Source organism: Perna viridis, chromosome 8 (genome assembly GCF_037379345.1).
Source record: "Perna viridis isolate PV_CMFRI_1.1 ecotype Kerala chromosome 8, ASM3737934v1, whole genome shotgun sequence".
Classification (NCBI taxonomy): Eukaryota; Metazoa; Mollusca; class Bivalvia; order Mytilida; family Mytilidae; genus Perna; species Perna viridis.
In genome coordinates this window covers 7,308,216-7,325,648 of record NC_142452.1, presented here as the reverse complement: position 1 = coordinate 7,325,648, position 17,433 = coordinate 7,308,216, and the positions used below count along the sequence as shown (strand labels likewise).

General features: G+C 30.3%; 1 long non-coding RNA gene across 1 annotated transcript; it reads right to left on the bottom strand.

The window, feature by feature from the left end:
• Positions 1–4,097: 4,097 nt before the first annotated feature.
• LOC148609145 (uncharacterized) lies at positions 4,098–11,675 on the bottom strand. Its single transcript, XR_015914693.1, has 3 exons — positions 10,769–11,675; positions 9,204–9,269; positions 4,098–5,809 (listed from the first exon to the last, which is right to left on the bottom strand). It is a non-coding gene; the product is annotated as an uncharacterized LOC148609145 (long non-coding RNA).
• Positions 11,676–17,433: the final 5,758 nt, after the last annotated feature.

Genomic DNA, 17,433 nt, shown 5'->3' with positions numbered 1-17,433 from the left:
TTAGATGAGAATAAATTATAGAATCCATGTATAAAATAAGTTCATTACTAGATATATCTCAACGTTAAGCTTTAAGCAATATCTGTTTTACTAATATGATGTTTGACGTCCACATTATATTGCTTGGCTTCAAAGCATTGCCAAATGTTTTTAGATCCGGAGCTTAGTAATAGAGGCCCTATTTATATATATAGAGGCATATAGATATAGATATAAATGTAGATATGTGCGTGTGTGTGTGTGTGTGTGTGTGTGTGTGTGTGAAAATATGCATCGTATTCAGTTGTGTTTATAAATTTATAAACAGTGCTAAAGAATTTGGTTGATTAATCTTCATTGTTTCATGAGAAATGAGAATTTAAAAAAACATAAATATCATAACATTTAAAATAAATTATTTTCCTTAAAGAAGTGAGTTATCATGAATTAAACCCTTGAATAATTTTTATGTATAAAACTATCGTAATATATCTGAGGTCGCAGGGAACTTATTTTCGTGGTTTCATTGTTCGGTAAATCAAGAAATTAAAAAAAATCTTAAAACGGAAATTAACTTTTCTATGATAGTGTTGTACCCTAAATGAATTTTATTAGGTCTGAATTCAACAAAGCAACAAAGCTCCACCCAAACATGACAAATCATACTCGCGACTTTACAGTAAATGTTTAGTATTACAGAAGGATCCAACATTACTTTGACATAGCTAGAACTGATTTCATTTATTTCCTAATTTTATATTCAAATCTATTTCCATGAATAAAGTTTTCGAAAACAAAATCCAGGCAAAAATAATTTACATTCACGTCATTTTTAATAACATCAGCAATTTTCTGCCCCGATGGTGACATTCTAAGGTTCGAAAAATCATAATATGCTTTACAACAGCATCGACCAGACACATCTGCTTTATCTTGTACTCCCATGGACCACTCAAAACTTTAAGTAGGCTTGAAAATGCTCAAACGAGATCGACTCGTGGAGAAATAATTACAAGGTTGCCATTAAGGAGAACAGTTCGGACTTGGTCCTTATTTGTCTATTATTGTTTTAATGAGAAACTATTTATTTCTCTGATTGTTGTCAACCTAATTACAAGTTTTCAATTACGTTCACAAATTAGTAAAATAAATTGCATAAAATGTCATCAGAGCACCCAAACATATTCATTTCCTGGGCACCAAAGTCGGCAGAATGTAATAAATTTCCATAGTTATGTAGCCATTTATTTGTTTTATGATGGTTAATGTTGTTCGCCTAAGAAAACAAATTTCCACACAATTGAAATAAAGATTTACGGCTACTTGAGAAGCGATTCCAACACTGCTACAAGATCGAAATTCTGCTAAAATTGCTGTAAAGTAGTGTCATAGATACCTATTACCAATGTTAATTTCATGTGCCAAGATACTCTAAAAGTTGTAAATTGACAGTAAAAATGATTTACATGGCACCAAAGTTCAGCACTCTTTATTAAAAGAAGAAAAGATATTAGACAAAAACACCCGACGATTAAAACTTGTATTGATTAATCGCGGTTTAAATGATCTTTACTCAAGAGAATGATCTCTTAATATGAAAAACACTCAAATGACCAGAGGAGATAGTTTCTTTGTATACAACGTCACGTTAAGCAACCCTATTAAAAGATGAATGGTCATGAAACGTAGCAGTCTTAACCTTTTGTGGAATAATTTGGAAATTTTACAAATACGAAATAATTGCCTGGAGAAAATTTATCTGTGAGCCTGAAGATGAAATAAGCATTGAAGCGCACTGAAGACGTGCGGATGTGATGTCGCACAGTATCAATGAGTTTTCATTACATCCCAAATTTCACGTCTTATTGGGCAAGATACCGAAATTAAATCGTTCCTTACCAAGCGGAAAATTTCTCTCCCGGCTTCTACAAGATGTAAAGCTAATTTTTCACAATTTCATGCAATTGAATTTCGTGAGTGTAATCAGCCCTACACCGATGGTAAATTTCTTCTGATGAAGGTTAATATCGTCTGTTTTAGATGCAGATGACTCAAAACTCCGCCACCAAAAGACCAGTTTGTCTTTACTGGTGCTAATACCGGTCTTTGATGTTTCGAGTTTTCGCTCTGCTTCGATTGACCTAGATGAACGGGATATACCGAGCTTCTGGCGATTAAGTGGCACTTGAACATCAATTGTGGGATGTTTTTAAGTGCAAACATACAGTGCCAACAGACCTTTAATGACATAAAAGATGTCACTCACAAATGTATCGATAACTGCAGTTGTTCATACTAATTGTGATGTTATTTTTGATGAATTAAATGTAAGATTAGCCTAGTTGGACAGAAAAGGGTTCGATAAAAATTGCGTGAAAATTATTAGCCTTTTACCTCTTTAAGCACAATATTAATTTTTGTTATAATGTACGTGTTTACAAGTTTTAATTATTTTAGTTTCATTAGGGATTCGATATCCCCTTGTTTAAGACCTCTGCAATACACGAATTTACTATATATCAGTTAAAATTAGACTTTACAATGAGTTTAAACAGAGTTTATTGATTGATTGATTGTTGTTTTTAATGCCGTTTCGGCAACCAGGGACATATCACGACAAGAGCATCTAACAATCTGAAAACATTAAAAATGAAATCGAATACTCTTTATAAAAGAATACAAATAAAACAAAAAGCTATGTACATATAATAGGTCACGTAAAAGGTAAATTTATGAGATAAAACAGTCAACATAAAAACGTCACTTCGATATAAAGCTTCAAAATATTGGAAAATAAAAAAAGGATAAAAAATTAGATTTTATTAAATAAATTGATGTCTTGCAAGATACCAACAAAGTTTTTAATGGAACGGTCTAGAACAAATCAAATATTTTGTCGCAGTCAAAATAATTTTGCCTGATGTTGAAAAAATCTACACAATCTAGATGAACCTGTTTAATGGAAAAGGGATAACCAAATGGGATGCACTCAGGTATAGGATCATCAACAAGCAAATGGTCATATGTAGATCTATAGAATGTCCTATGCGACATCTAGTTATGATCACTTTCTCTCTGCGATTGCTGGATGCAGATTTATGAATGCCTAGATAGAGTTTTATAGAACAGAGCTTGTTGTGTTCAACACCATTTCATTGTTCGTGTCTTCAAAATATATTTCCTTATACAAGTTTTAAAATCAGTGTATGATAAATCTACGTCCTTAATTATTTCAGTCAATACCTTTTTGGTAACCCTGTCTACAACTGAATTCCCCTGAATACCCACATTACTGAGTACCCAGAAGAAAACAATTTCTTAGTCATTTCCTTAAGTCGATGAATAAAACAAAGTATTTATAAAATAAGTGTTTTCGATTTGTGATTTTATTGCCAAAAGACAGCTTGAAAATTATAAACTGTGAGAAATGAGAATAAGTAATCAATTTAAGGACTAAAGGATAGTTTTAACTTCAGATGTAAAGATAGAAGCGTTTGATTACAACCGTGTAGTTACAATTTTGTCACCATTGACAGTAACACAAGCAACGCTATTGCCATCCGTATGCACTGTTGAAAAACCTGGATAATTAGCATTAAGTTCAGAAAGTTTTTGGTGTAAGAGTATAAGAGTAAAGGATTAGTATCATATTTTTTATACGAACGCAAATCGAAAATTAAACAAGAGTGTAGAAGCTCCCATGGAGGACATTACGAAACCACAACAGGCTTCACTGTATTGGGTCAGGGTTTTCAGGGTAGGCCATAAGTTTATTTACAAATTGAAGACCTACTTCCAACGACTGTTTCCAATGATTTGCCTCAGCATGAAGGCTCTAAATAGGAGAGGTTCTAAAGACATCGAGACAAGACGCAAAACCTGATGATGAACAGCGCCAAAATGTTTAGATAAGACTTTGGCTCAACAGAATTTATTGTAATTGGAAACAAATATTTTACCATTATTATATTACAATTTACCATTGTTTTATCAGATCAAAAATTTACCACCAATAATCTCAAAAAGAGAATCGTTTGAAAACGTTGTGATATCCCTATTCTAGATTGAATATAGGCTCTCTCACATTAGGGACATTGCTTTCCAAGGTAATAGCCTTCTTGTTCATTTATTCAATTTCAATACATATAGATTAATTGTTATAACTTCAATTGTACAGATTGAGGATGCAATGAAGTTATTGCTCTTGTAAAGTTAAAAACAATAGAGTTACACTTGAATTTTCTGTATTGTTCATGACGCTCTAGGTTTGAATACTACCTTTCCCATGTATATAGTTGCACATCTTAGGTTTGTGCCTTTGACAAAACAAGGATTATCTCCCTTGAAGGGAATGAACAAGATCTTTTACGTCTTCAATTGCTTGTCTTACCGATGCAGTGTATTCATTTTTTATGATTCTGTCGATAAGCAATGTCTATTTTAATTTTTCATCACAATTTTATTGTTTATATGTCATAGGTTTAATGGAGGTCATTTGATGATATATTGTTTACATGGTTATCGTCAAACATGTTTATGGTATCGTTCTTATAGTGGTTTGCATTTTAATTCATAATGGATGTTATAGTTATTTTGTTAACGTTTATCTCAAAGCCGTTGTTGAACCAGTTTGATTTCGTACGATATCGTCGTTAAATCTTAAAATTCAATTATGTGATGAATGTGAATACCTTGTCTATGAAAATAAACATATTATCTTCTAGTGACCATATAAGGAGTTATACATCATATCTATTGCCGATATATACCATGTACTATATGGAACATATAGACAAGGTTTTGTCAGATCATTCAACCTTTCATTTTGACCAATAGCGTGATATAGTTCCAAATTTCATCTCTAACTTATTTGTGTGGTTGAGTGGAGATTGATTGTGTTCCTTTACGTATCAATGTATGTCAGTAGGTCATCTATATGTGTCACTGGAATCTGCAACATGTTTTTGTTACAGTCACTTTAAACTGTTTTATTTGAATGTTTTAATAACAAGTAACTTTGATCATTTTCCAGTATTAGTTTATATGAATAGCTATCGAAATTAGAAGTCAAGCAAATGACCTGAATTGTTTGATAATATCAAAAATCTGTTAGGGTCAGTCCGCTTGTGTGAAACTATGTTTTTCGCTAATCACTGTAGTTATTCATGTAATAAATGTAAACATGACTGTTTGATGATTGGTTCGTTCCAATTTCAAGGTTTAAGAGTACAAAACTTTTAGCTCATGCTGAAGCATTTGGAAATGCCATCAAAGCAGTTAAATCATGCAACAATGTACCCAATATTATGCAACCTGATAGCAGCCATCACTATTTGTATATACTGACTTTGATATTGGATTTGGAATGACTTATTTAGGTCTTTTAAACTGTTTGTTACACCTTTATGAAGAATCTAAAAAATACCTCCACAAAATGTTGTGGAGGTCTTTTTAGTGGTGTTCACTTCGACATTTTCTTCGACTGATTATTTTCGTGTTCTTTGCTGTCTTTTGTCTATGGATCCCTAGATTGAATATTCGACAGCAGATCCTTCCTGCATTGACACATCAGCATTAATAAATTTCTTTTGGACCCATGTGTGTTTCAAAATGCCAAAAGTATGTTATAATTTCATCTTATTATTCCGCGACGCTTTATATATGTATGTAACCTAGAATATGCATATAGATTTGAAAGATCCCCATCACGTCTCAATGAAAGTCATCAAGGTAAACAAAAGAAATCTGTTCTATAATACAGATTATTTTAATAGCCATGAAGGTTGTAGCAGCCATCAACACGTTCACAGGAGGAACTAGGATCATCTTACTGAAAAAAAAAGCAATCTTATAAGTGTATAAATCCGATATAAATGATCCACTGTAAGTATTATATGTTCTAACATGAACTGATAGAAAAAAATATGCATAACTATCAAAGACTAAATATGACCACCTCATTAAAAAGGAATACAAAATGCAAAATGTCCAACATATGTGTTGTATGTTTACAATATTAGGTTAATTCGGTAAGAACATAGCTGAAATACTTTACACCTACATTCAATAATAGCACAGTAATACTCAAAATATCAAGGTTGAATTATCGTTGGTCATAAAAAAAGAAGAAAAAAAATGAATCAAACAGAATATGTTTCTCATGTAATGTACATTTTTGCGTAAAAATAGTTCGAAATCAAGAATAAAATACAAAATAGATTAACAGTGCAAAAAGGGTAATACATCATATCTTAGAAAATTTCAATAAATCATAAGCGGGGAAAGTAAACAGACTTTTACCGTTTTAGGACTAAATGTTATTCAGTAATGCACATTCTAATATAGAAAACCATGTTTTCTTTTAGATGTTCAAGTTTTAACCATTTTTTTGCAAGGAGAGGTATCATCATTTGAATACAAATATAAGTCTGTCTTTTGTTTTTCATGATAACATTTAATTAAGTTGCATTTTCATATGATTCTTTGCAGCAAAGGAGTTAGAAAAAAGCAGATGTACACCCAAAGGCAACACTAAAAAAAGTATAAACCCATACATTTATATTTATTCACTAGTCAGCGCTATACATCATACACATGAGATTATAACATGTATATAACATGTTGTCATTTCTTTTACAACATATTATAAAAAAACATGCGCACGTATCTGCATCGTATCATATGATGTCTCCTTGACATAGTCTCGTTATATGTTGAATTTTTCTCTGCGTGCTAAGTAAATTTATCAAAAATTTAGTTCAAAGAAAATATGCCAACGTCTTGGGTTTTTAGGGAACATAAAAACCAAAAAACATATTAAAATGAGCAAAGCATTTATTAATAAATTGTCAATTAGATAAGTAAAATATAATTAAGTAAAATGGATTGGTTTATTAAGTCAAACATAACTAAGTTTGAACATTACATTTGATTCTTTACAAATTTTGATCTTATATTTATGTTAGTTTGAACATCAGAGTTGATTCTATACAAGTTTATACAAGTTTTAGTATTATATTTTTGTTAATTTGTACATCAGGTTTTATTCTATACAAGTTTTTATCTTATTTTTTGTAAGTTTTTACTTCAGATTTCATTCTATACAAGTTTATACAATTTTGATCATATATTTTTGTTAGTTTTTAGATCACGTTTGATCCTTTACAAGTTTCGACCTTATATTTGTGTTTTGTATTTATATTTCCTCGTTCTTGCAAACACTTTCTTATTTTGTTTAGATTGATTTTGAAGTTGACATTGAATTCACCCAATCACAGATCAAAAGGTCCTCTTGGATTAAAAGGAAAAAGCCAAAATGGGATTGGTAATCCGTCCATTAACTTTAATTATATTTAAAAGGTTAATTAAGGTTAAGCTAATTTTATTGTACAGCATGAAAATAAATCTTAAAAGATATTCTATTCAAGTCCTGGGTGATTAAAACGATCTGACATAGCATGCATCCAAGCTTACTCCAATCATTTTAGGTAAAAATTGCATCATAATAGTATTATCCTTATTTAATGGTGGCCAAACGCAGTATCAAGTCCCAAGTTACCCGTATCACCTTTTTCTTTCGAAAAGGATGGAAACTTTATATGTTGATTGAATGTTTATCATAATGAACACAAGACGATAAATCATTCAAATAACAAGGCTTGTTATGGTTTGTGGGATGTTTCACGTGATGCTTATTTTGGATGATACATTGACCTTGACGAGTGCACCTAAGGTATCTACTCAGTTGATGCGTTTACATTTAATATTTTTTCGGAAAACGACATCAATGGCTAAACATTATAACAAAAATACCAAATAAGAAATACAAAAAAAAAAAAAAAACAAACAAACACAAAGACAAAATAAAAAAACAAAACAAAAAACAAAAAAAAAAAAACAAAAACAAAAAATGAACAAAACAAAACAAAAACAAAACAAAAAAAAACAAAAAAAAACTTAAAAAGTTCCTACAAAAGAAAGAAAAAAGAAACACCAAATAAGGGTATTGCTATAAACATAAGACAATAAATTATAAGTGTAACTTTGTATGTTTGGTTAACAACATTATGAGGGATATAAGAGTTAAGACCCTGTCGTTATCCTGGTAATATACACTTTGGTTCTCTTGATTACTCTTTGTCATTGAAAAAAAGAATGTTCAAAATAAACATATATATGTCATTTATTTAATGAACCAAACTATCATTTCAACCTAAACAAAATTGAATATGTATCACTACATACATGTAAAATTAGCCCTTAAAAAGTCTAGAATAACATCTACAATTTAACCATAGACCATGTTCTAGTAGTGTATTAATAACACAAATAAGTACTGATAATTAATGTAAAAATGCATACTTTATTTTTACAACATTGTAAGACCTTCAACTTAAAGATAATTGCTTACATAACATATAACTAAACCATAACTTATATATAACACAAGACATATTTAAAGGTGTGATTAATTTTTATTAATTATATGTTTTAAAATTTCATTGACCTTAAGATGAAATCAGCATACTATTTGAAGGTATGTCTAAGTTTCGGATATCTAGTACCAATATATTGTATGTACCGAGTAAGAAGAATTCCATATTTGGATTTGTATAAAGTGAAGTGACTTTTTGACAAAAGTATATGGAATTTATTTACATTATACAGCAGTTAGAAAGTTTAAAAGCAGTATTTGGATTGCCACACTTGTTTATTATTTATGGTAACCATGTCTTCACCAAAATCATTACTATGTTCAAATAAATTATTGGACTTTCAATTTTATAACAACTTTGTGTTGATCAGATCAATTCAATACGAAAAGACATATAAAAGACTAAATAATCGATAAAAAGTGTGAAAAAGTTATTTAATAGCGCTCAAAGTTTAAAAAAATGCACCAGAGACTACAAGAAATTAACATCACTGACAAACTTCCGTGGTTGCTACACATACTACATTTTCGCTTATATAAAAAATTAAGCTTTAATATTTTCATGTATTTTTCACTCTTTAATATTTGAAAAAATATAAAAAGAAACTGTATGTTTTTTTGAAAATGGTTTTTCAGTTTGTTTTACATTATTTGTTGTACTGGGGTTAAGATAGTTTTTTTTGCATTCAAGTGCAAATTGTGTCACTACTTAAAGTATTGGATTGATACTCTACTTAAATACTAATGATGGGTCCAATAGCTTTTTCAAATTTAATTGAAAAAAACTTACTTGAGTCCTTGTAATATACATTTGCTTCTTGTTTGGTACCAAGTATTCTTAGTCTTGCAATCATATCTATAAAAAATCTTGAAAATCTTGGTGGGAAGAATGTAAAGCATTTATAGTCTTCTGTGTGTAGACAAACAAACTTTGTTGACTAATTTTACTCATGTTTGGCATGCTTTATTTGTTATATTTCATTTATGTCATCGATTAAAGACCCAATCATAAAGCAAACATCAAAAGGGTAACATCTAACCTTCAACAAAATAGATGAATCACCCTCTTATTGCTCATGTCAGCATATATTATAGTATTATAAACAAACAATTAACGAAAATGGGGAGAAACAATCACGCAGTAATCACCTGACTTGAGACAAAAAATCTTGAGAAAAACAGAAAGTTCCTTTGTATCCCATATATTGTTTCAAAATATAAAATTATTTTTCTTACTAATATGCATTAAGGAAATATTAATCAGAATGGGGTTTTATATATACAAAAATCAAATACAGTTCTATAAGAAGACTTTCAAACTTACAAATATAAGTTAATATAACAGTTTTGGTTTCTTTAAGATATGATAAACAATCATATTTAATAGCAAATAATTAAATATCATAAACTGCTTTTATTTGAATAAGAGGTTATAAAGACTTTATGTAATGATTAAGGGAAAGTTCATAAGAATATTATAAAAAAAATAAAATAAAATAAAGAGATAAAAAATGAAGCACAAATAAACATAAAACTATCTTAAGCCTGAGTTAGAAAGATCATTTTATTTTCATTTTCATTATTATTATTATTAACTTAAAAATAAAACAAAATCGATTAAATAAATATATTTTATTTTCTGTGAAATTAACACAGAAGTCAAGTTTTATTCCTTTTTTTTATTCATAACTACACGAACATTTGTATTATTGACACTTTATTATGATCTTATGCACAATTAGAATTTCGAACTTTGTAGGATTAATCAAGTAATTGCAAATATAATAAAACTTTACGAATATTTTTTTTAAGAAAAAAAAATAAAAAAAAAAATAAATAAATAAAATAAAATAAAATAACAATAATAATAAAAAAAAATCAACGAACATATCAAACATATCAACAGTGTTTTAACAGTTATCAACAAAAATGACCACAAATATATTATGGACAAAAGTGTGTTACAAGTTGAATATTCTAATTTTGTCAAAGAATACACCTAAATATATATTTAAATGATATTGGATTCACAGTATCATTATATGTATAAATGAAGGTCTTTCTAGTGGAATATTGATTGCTGAAATTATATTTGATGAGGGTCATGCCGGTGAAAAATAATCTGCCACACATGATGGTTACTGAAACATGAAAAAAGCTGTTAATCATTGCATATAAATTTATTTGCACTGAAACAATCTCTGTTGTATCTAATTAAGACATGAAGCTGGCCTAAATGGGATAGGTGACTTTAAGGAGTTACTTTTTTCGAAAATGAATTCAGCCATTTTAATTGCAATATCTCCGAGTGATGTTGCTGAAAAAAATTAAAGAAATATAAGATAAATACATTACCTTAGGTAACAAGGTATCAATATGACATTTCAACTGACAAGATTATGACTTTTTGGAACGTTTTGGCTTTCCTGAGAAGATCAAAGAACTCGTTAAAGCTGAGATAAGTGGGCGTTTTGAAAATATTTCATAAAAATTAACAGTGACTTTATGTTGCAGGTAATGATTGTAATCTGATTGATGGCTTTAAACCAAGGTTACATGGTTTACACAACTTAATAGGAACGGTAAATCAGAGGTTCACCCTGGGTGGTGTAAATATTAAAAAATCATAAAAGGACTGCACTAGAAGTCCAATTATGTTAAGCCATGTCGTATTTATTTCCTTAATTGTAGTTGCTTATTTTGCCAGAAATCAAAGAATTTCTAAAAGCTAGGATAGGAAGATAAGCAATGCCCTCCCAGCTGACAGCGGACATATCGTTATTGTTAATAAGGTTTTGATGGTTATCCGTGTCATTTGATTGGTCAATAACTCGGTCGTTTCTAAAGCCATTCATGTGACATTGTCATAAAACAACATTGTCGTTACGTATTATTTGACAAGTTTGAAACTTAATATTGCTGTAAACAACCTATTTTTCCCCATTCAAGGATCACTGTATTTTGTTCTGATTTCTGCATAGAATGTCAATGGCAATTTATATGAAAAAATGCGTAGATGTGAGAAAGATAGGACACAAAATGCACTATGTGGGCGTTCTCGGGGGGTACCTTCCATGCATTTACTGGGAAATAATGTTAATGTACATATACACATTAATACATTTGGTTGGATGGAAAATGGCGATATTTAGAACGTGCGGTATTATTAGTTTTCATTTGGCACTGAAGTGCTTCTTATCCTATTGAACTTGGTGTGTATGATCTTGTATTATACACTGAAACCAAACTAAATGCACACATATAAAAATGCAAAACTAATAAAGAACAATAATCAACCTGACTCTAAATGCATTTGAAACCGGAAATTAAAAACTCAGTGAACGACATCTTGTTTTCAGGGGACACAACCACTACTATTTACTAAGTATCGATTTAATTATCAGTCAATGTATGTAACAAAACAGTCATATCATTGAAAAGCAACTTAAATACGTTGTAAATATATTCATCTTGAATTTTCACGAATTAAAAAGAGACGTGCTGATGATAAAAAAAAATAATGCACTTTTGTCCATAAAATTCATCAAAATACTCAATTATTCAACACATACATTTTTATCATTATTCAGATGATTGCAAAGAAATATATTCTGCCAACATTGTCTTTCAACATATAATGGAAAATATAGGTACGATAAGGACGGATAGTCTTACTGCGACAAAAAGGTATTTTTTTCAGGGAGAAATCATTTGGGTTTAGAAAATTAAGACATTGATATACTTCCTTTTGACAAATTAAAGATCTTGCCGAATTCATTTTTGAAAATATGAATTATCAAAAATTAAGACAACAAGAGGTCTTCACTTATTTCCGTGAGAATTATTTTATTTTTTTAAATTCCAGACAGGATAAAAGATACACACAATACAGAACATGCAATAAACAAATTAACAGGTACAAAAAAAAAAAAAAAAAACAACCAAAAACAAAAATAAAAAAAAACAAAAAAACCCCAAAACAACAACAAAAAAAAACCCCCAAAAACAAAAACCAATGAGCAACCCAAACTCCACTAAAAGCTGGAAGCATTGACCAGGTGCACCAGTACTGGTCCACCGCTTTTCTTGAAACAATTGCTGAGATGAAAGAGTTAAAGAGTAATCAAGGGAAGCAATGTTCAAGCGATAATCAAAGAACGTAATCCAGAGACTACACAACAAAGAACGTAAAGTAACTAAATTCATACATACAAAGTAACAAAAGCATATGAGCAACTCGGACTCCACTAAAAACTGGGATTATGGACCAGGTAGGGTGAGCGTCCTCTGCTTTTCAGGTGCACCGGTAGGGTAAGCGTCCTCTGCTTTTCTAGAAACACCCGCCGAGTTGCTAATAAAAAGTCAAATCTAGGGTAGACGAAAGATGAAAGGAAAACTATAACAGGCTGAACAACGCAGTTTTCATTGCGCATATAGATACACCGTAAAAATCTTGTAGCAACATAACCCTTTTCCAGACGCCTATATGTTAGAATTCTAGCACGATACAAAAAGTCTGCGTAGTTTCGGCAAGCTCTGACATAACGTATGAGTTGTGATTTGAACACTCCATACGCAGGTGCTGAAGGGATGTTGCCACAGATAAAATGAAAGTTGGCAATTCTGAATGAAAAGTCATCACGTTTGTCGTAAAGTTTGGTCAATAGTTTTCCTTTATCATCGATTTCTAAGTGTAGGTCAAGATATGAGGCTGACTTCACAGGGTCTGTTGTATCCTTTATCTCAAGTTCTTTGGGAGTAGATACGATGTATCAAATCCCCGAAATTAGGACTGTTTAAAGATAATACGTCATCTATATAGCGGAAACTGAGATTAAAGGATCTAGCTAATCGATATTCTTTTTTCGGATCAGATCAGCTTTAAAGTCAGCCTCATAAGAGTGAAGGAATAGGTCAGAAAATAAGGAATAGGTCAAAAGAATGGCATGATGTCATAACACTTCCACCAAACTGCTTTTATACAAATTATCCAAAGTCAGAAACTAAATCTATGGTCGTATTGCCCGGTTTTAGTACTGGTCTATCTATTTGTATTGACTATATATCTTTGTAAAACTTTTACGTTTTTCATGGTCTTGGTGTGTCTTTGTATATGTGTATATTTGTCAGTAGATTTTTCGCTCCATTTCTCGAAAACCTGTTTTTTTTCACAATTGTATTTGGTACTACAAATATCATTTGTTTTCAAATTGTATCGCTTTTATGGCGAATGAGGAACCTGAAGTGAATGATAATAATAAAACAAAATGATGAACAGCAAAATGTTTTTTTTTCCTTTTTATATGCCATCAAAGAACGACGTTTTCCAATCCACTGAGGATCATAATAAATAGAGAGTAGCGTTAGATTTTGCCAAATTTTGAAATAATATATCATAGAAAACCGGATGGGGCAAGATCAGATTCACATAAGATGACGGTCGTGTCTTTATAACATATTTGTCTAAGTTGCATCTTCATTTTCATGGGTTATAAATGTTCATTCAATTGTCTGTCCTCCTGATAACAAGATGAAAACCACTAAATAAAACATAAAGCTTGTGATCTAAAAGTGTCCAATCGATTCTGCTAATTGGCAAACATGTCAATAATAACAATTACATAAAATGCAGAATGCATTTGTATAATGATATATAGTGTAGTATTCTTTGGCTACTGAACATTAGAATGAATTTTACATCTTTAGAATTGATTTGTCAAAATCTACAGGGGTGCTTTTAATTTGGCTCGTTAAAGAATTACTATGGTAATTTGACCAAGTAGAAAAAGTCAAACTTGCTATAGAACTTCTAATTTTGTCATCATAAAATCCGTATGAGTTAGGAACTCGATCAGCGGTGAAATTAACATTATATTTTCTTAACCTGTCGTGAAATACATAACAATGAAATGTGACAACTCCCTGCAGGAAATAAACAAATACTGATGAAGGCACCAGTTGGCATGGTCTGTTCAGTCCAGACAGACTGACCAAAATGTCCACATTTAGTGGCCGAAGGATATTTGCAAAGGGGAGATCAGTAACAAGAAATATTAAATGACCAGAAATGACCATTAACAGTCATTATATCGATTCAATTTAAGAACCGGCGTTTAAGAGCCGTCAACTAATTATTTACTGACCATTCACAAGGACAGACCTTTTTAAGATGAACAATTAACACATATTAAATTGTCGTTACAGTGATTGGCCGTAATTTATAGACTTGGGCACTTTGGGAAGTGTTTAACAACGTAGGCGGCGAAATTCTTTGTTATTTTATATAATGCTCGGTATTGCTATCTTTACATTAAGAATACAAAAATACCTTTAATTTGTTCTCACTGCAGCATCGCATTTGGGTTCATTTATCGCGTTTTTATCCTCTCAAATATTCACAATTACTGCCATCACCTTCAAACGTAGTTATTTAGAAATTAAACCACATTGTAGCCTTTATATAAATCCGTCTAAATAGTCTGAATACTTTACGTGTATTTTAAACCGTTAATTTAAATGTAATTTTAGACCGAATTATGAAGCATCTTCATAATTTAGAAAATGTTTATGCAAGTGCATTTACAAAATATCATGTTAACCATTATGTGTCATACATTTTGTCATTTTTAAAATTCATTTCGTATAAGTAAGTTTTTTTTAATTTAAAAGTATCGCAATAGCTCGAAGTCATTTATAACATTTCAACTTTGATCAAAAAAATTCTCCGTTGTAAGATACGGACAAAAAACAAACAACATTAAAAAAAAAAAAACAAAACCAAAATAAAAAAGAAAAGAAAAAAAAGCATTAAAAAAACCATAATAAAAAAACCAACACACACAAACATCAATTTAAACAAACAATGCCAAACTAAAGCAAAAGCTTCAAAAAGTTCCTTTTTATATATTCCGGTCGTGAACAGAAATTTATCTAAGTTGCATCTTCATTTTCTTCACAGTGAAAATGAATGAAGTTCATGTCCTGAAAGACCAAATACGCAATTTGTTGGTTTGAAGTCACCTTTGATTGATGTAAATATGTTCATTATCACATGTCATTACCCTTTAAAATCTGTTTTATGTATACCATCAAATGTTGCTATTCACGACTCTCAAATGAATATTGTAATGCCTTTAATAACTATTTTTAAGGAACACGTTTCAGGGATTGGCACGTATATATAACGGCAAATTTACCATGCCAAATTAAATCCATCTTATTCATTTAAGGACAGAGGAAATACTTTGCCAATCATCTAAAGACAAGACAAGTATAAAACTTAAATATATGATATTGTAAAATAATACCTATATTGTCATAGGACTAAAAAGTAAGATGTAGAATATCATAACATATAATCAAACTAAATTACTTACCTTATTTTCACATACCAGATTTTCCAGATTGTTCAAATAGTTTGAATCGAAGAAAAATAAACAGAATTATTTATTGGTAAGTTAAAAATGAAATTATAAAATTGCGTAATTAGTGAAGTATGTGAACTACCTGTGATAATCGCACTTGTCTAAAACAATTTACTCCATAGAAAAAGTTCTGAGGTCAGTTTATTAAATATTAAAGCATTTCATTGATTTAATATATGTACCTCTATGCCAGAAATACAACTTAACTTGCGTTATTAAAACAAACTATATTTAGTAATTAAGAAAGTATTCCTGGGCTTGGTATTCTAAATGTTTGGAAGATGTGCCCAAAGATGTATTTTAATCTTCTAACCTTAAGGCAACTTGATGACAAATACACAAAATTACAAAAAAAAACTTTCAAATGACAACCAAAAGACTATTACATGTACACTACATTGTTTTGACTTGCACTTAGGATTTGAAAGGAAACTGAAATACCATGATTAAGATATTAAGAAAAAGTTAAAATCATACAAAAATAAGTTCCAATGCAACAATTGAAAGATATGAACATTAATTAAATTGCATGTTTAATTCTTTCAAAACCCTTGGTTCCTGTTTTTCTGTCATCCTTTTGAAATTAGACTGTTTTGATCATTGATGTGTCATTAGAGAAAATATGAGGTGCCTTATGATATGAAATGCACAAAAAAAATAGAGACACGAATAAACGGCTAATTGAATTTCACGAACCCGTTCAAACGATTCTTGCTGCAATCATCATATACAATCATTTTCAAAATCAAATATCGGAAGGTAAAAACAAATATACATATATTTAGTTGACAAACTTAGACAAGGACAAGGTGGCATTAAAAACACGCTCAGAGTTAGAATTCATCTTAAGAAAATTTTACTTTTTTTTACTAAGGGTCGTCTTTAGATTAGCTTCAATACAAAAATACCACTCATATTAATATTGCAAATTCTTTTAACCTTTTCAAGTAATAACCTCTCATAGCAACATTAGCACCAAATATATACAAGATGTACTCACAACACAAAAAAAAAAAATGAAGCCAAATCCATCACCAATAAGTTTTACCAAGTGTAATACGTGGAATGTCTTAGTCTTCAGACATTTTCAAAAGCCAGGCTCTAGTATATCCATAGATTTTAAATGGACATTGGATTATTTTTGCAATAGCATACATCATATTTTCATTCTAATTTTTTATCATATAGAAATAAAAGAGAATCTTTTAAAGATTATAGCACTTTCATTTTGCTATTGAATCTTAATTATTGGTATTTCACGTCATTTTGTTTTTCTGGACGAAAAACAAACTGATCAGGAATATCGAATTATCAACATTATTAAAGTATCCCACTTCAATTAATCGGCGAAGTTTTGAATACGATACCTCATAATGTAATGGTATTTCATAAAACTCTTCATATTCTTAATGTACAATTTTGATGACATTTCAGAAGTTGGAACTGTGATAAGTAGTCATTACAGATTGCAGTGGTACATCGTTTTAAAGAATAACAAAGAAAATGCTTTTCTTTGCATGTATAGACCTTTGAATGGGTTATAGCTAGTCTTGTTAAAAAGTCAAATGATGTAAAAGAAGTCATATTTACCATCTA